This window comes from Cydia fagiglandana, chromosome 3, assembly GCF_963556715.1.
Source record: "Cydia fagiglandana chromosome 3, ilCydFagi1.1, whole genome shotgun sequence".
In the NCBI taxonomy this organism is placed as follows: Eukaryota; Metazoa; Arthropoda; class Insecta; order Lepidoptera; family Tortricidae; genus Cydia; species Cydia fagiglandana.
In genome coordinates this window covers 10,905,324-10,908,563 of record NC_085934.1, presented here as the reverse complement: position 1 = coordinate 10,908,563, position 3,240 = coordinate 10,905,324, and the positions used below count along the sequence as shown (strand labels likewise).

General features: G+C 40.1%; 1 long non-coding RNA gene across 1 annotated transcript; it reads left to right on the top strand.

Annotated features, from left to right (window-relative positions):
- The first annotated feature begins 809 nt into the window (after positions 1-809).
- Positions 810-2,090, top strand: LOC134680529 (uncharacterized). Its single transcript, XR_010100461.1, has 3 exons — positions 810-913; positions 1,057-1,209; positions 1,789-2,090. It is a non-coding gene; the product is annotated as an uncharacterized LOC134680529 (long non-coding RNA).
- The last annotated feature ends 1,150 nt before the right edge of the window (positions 2,091-3,240 follow it).

Genomic DNA, 3,240 nt, shown 5'->3' with positions numbered 1-3,240 from the left:
CGATCCCAAGGTGACACTTCGACAGGCGCCTCTTCATAGCAGAGGAGGACATTTTAAGTAAGTATCTTTATAATATTTAAAACTTTCGCAATAGACGTGAGATATATGTATCTTTAGTTAAGCGGCCCATATTAGGATATCAGCATAAGACCATATCATATTTGGCATATCACGATTACACGCCTATTATCACACGTTTCACGACAACAGCTACCTTGGTTGGCAGGTAGGTACACAAATAATCCTGACACCTTGACGTATTTATGTAACTATATAATGTGGTGACTGCGTTCAGTCTCGCTACCTTAATGACAGCTCCGTAGACACGGTCGCCACTCACACTCACATCGGTTCTACGAGTTATGTAAAAAATATAAAAGATTTAAAATTTGAAATAACAAGTTTTGTATTAATGGATTTTCTTTAAAATGAGCTTGTTAACTGCATTTTACGTGTAAGTTTCTGGACTTTTATAATGCCACCTGCTAGGGTCTGTGCGGAAGGAGAAGAGTCGTGAAATGTATGGGCTCCCCTACATTTCACGACTCTTCTCTTTCCGCACATACTCTATTTACTTGTTATTGTGACAAAAAAGTCTTAATTTAATTTAATTTGTTATTGTTTTTGGTTTTGGGTTTGTTTGTTTCGTATAACTTGCGATGCTCACTGATTTATTTTTATTTTAATAAGTATATATTCTCATAAAGTGAAAAGTACAATTTCTTTTGAGAAAATAAATAAAATTTAAGTATAATACAGAATTCTTAAAATTGTTTCTTTTTTTCAGAACGCCCCTTTTATGAATGATCCCGGACTGTTCTCTCCAAGGTCCAGCGCATGCAGCAGCCCAGTGCCAGTAGCTTTGCCTGAAAGGCAAAGTATATTAATTCTAGGACCAAATGGAACTCTTGAGGTATGTATTTTGAATCTTAATCCTTAAAAAAAGAATTCTGGGTGGGTAACGGAAATTTGGTGGGTAAAGATTTTAAATCATTTGAACAGCTTGGCAGATATTTCTGCCGGTGACTGTACCTACCTAACATTTTTTTTTTTCAGGGTACTCCATTAGAGATCAGACCAAGTGTACAGCCCACTATACAACAGATCACACCTGTGCAACCACCTACGATACCGGCCACACCTGTGCAGCCTCCACAGCCTCCACAGGCGTTGCAAGATTATAATAGGGAAGGATACTTCGAACCAAAGGTAAAAACTGTTTTCATTAGTCTTAAGAGGATATTCCGCGTTAAAATGGAAAATCTGCCTTTTATTTTTATTAAAACACTTTTCAGTCTTGAAATCACCAAAAACGCAACGTTGCCAGCTAAGTTCGAGTCCAAGTGTCCCCTAAGCGATATTTTGGTAATTTTTGTGATTATGGAATTTTTAATTTTCACAATAGGATTGTGAACTATAAATATAAACTAAATTTTCCATATTGAATGCTCATACACACACACACACACACACACATAATCACGCCTATATTCCCGGATGGGGTAGAGTGGTAGACAGAGCGTTAGAGGTCACATCATGCCACTTTTGACAAAGTTTTGAGGCTTATGATATCATCAAAATCGGCACGCGGTGACAGGTTATCAGTCTATCGCCCACGGTCCAATCCATGTCCCGTTACTGATTTTTACAGTAGGTATGCAGTAGGTAAAGCAGCTGGAACATTCTATGTTTATCTTTGTCTCCCAGCTCAGCATGAAAGTTAAGCTATTGGTCATAATATATGTATAGGTAATGTATTATAAATGGTTGCATTTGATTGTTTTGCAGTTGGTGAGGAACAAGCAAATTCAACCGCGTTGCTGGGAATTGTTGCTTTGCTCCGGCAAATGCACACTATCGCAGTACCGAAAAAAAAAGTGTGGAGGCTGTCAAGGCACGAGGCAAGCACTGGTTTCCTGGCGCGCGTTGCAGCAGCGTCAGAGATTGCCACATATTGCCCTCAACAAGAGGCATTCAACCTCTCAAAAGGCATAGAATCAACCACACATACTTGCGGTCGGACCTTCATGGGCTAATATACACACGTATGAAATTGTTACCACTGCTGGAGGGCTAAGATACCAAGTATTGTGAGACTATAAAGGTGACGTATAATTTATACTGGGCATTGGACTTAGCGTACCCTAAGGTAGCTGCACCATATTTAAGATGAAATCTAAGTTTGACTCTGAAGGAGTTCCATTAAGAGAACTACTTTCGCTATTAAATTCGCTTGATCAAACTTTTGAACGCCTTTTGATAAGTGTCTCGCGCCATTAAACTAATTTACTAATAAACCTTATTTGATAATACCTAGCTTGATACAGTTGCGTTGACATTAACACGGCGTTCTTGACGTCCAAGGGGATAAAGCAGCTACACTTTCTTTGCACGAATATTGTAGAAAAAAGGAAAATGACTACTTGTGCGGTAGGTATGCAACACTTCCTTTGGCAGTTTTATTCGGTTGAGGAAGCACATGGCTTTTTATCATAAATAAGTTACAACTTTGATGATCATTACTTTGCATACCGTGATCAAGATGCTCCTTCCGAAGATGAGCCCGTATATCTTGATTATGACACTATGCAGTATCATTTTCCTTGCAATCTCATTAATATGAGTCATGGTGGGCTGACTATGAAATATGTTTTTTGCGTAAGCCATTGTAATGTAATTAAGTGTACTCATTACTACTGTTACTGTTCCGATTAAAGGTTCCGGCATATTGAAAGCAGTTTCGCCGCTGTACTAATAAAACATTCCTCCTATACACGCTGATGTTGGTCTCTGAGGCGTCGGTCACATGCAGGAATAAACACAATGCTCTATGAGACGCCGCAAAGCGACGCTGATAGATCTGCCGCGCAGACATGAGTATCGCTGTGCGGTGTCCCATACCTACAACATTGTTTATTGGTACGCAGGAAATCAACCCTTAAAAACGCAACTGTCCGCAACCGCGTTTGACCCGCTTTACTACAGCTATTATGACAGTTTGCGCGGCCCCACAGGGTCATTGGCGTCATTGTATAACTTCAACCCAATCCGGAAAACAACGCAAATGTATGGTCTAAATAAACTAAAGCTGACACTCAGCTCATACGTTTCCGTTGTTTTTCAACTTGCAACAACCCTTTCGGCTCGGCCACGACATTCAGTGCTTTGCGACGGCGGCAGCGATAACCATAGGTTGGAGCGAAACAGCGATCGGATCTTTCGTTCCCACCTATGGTTGTC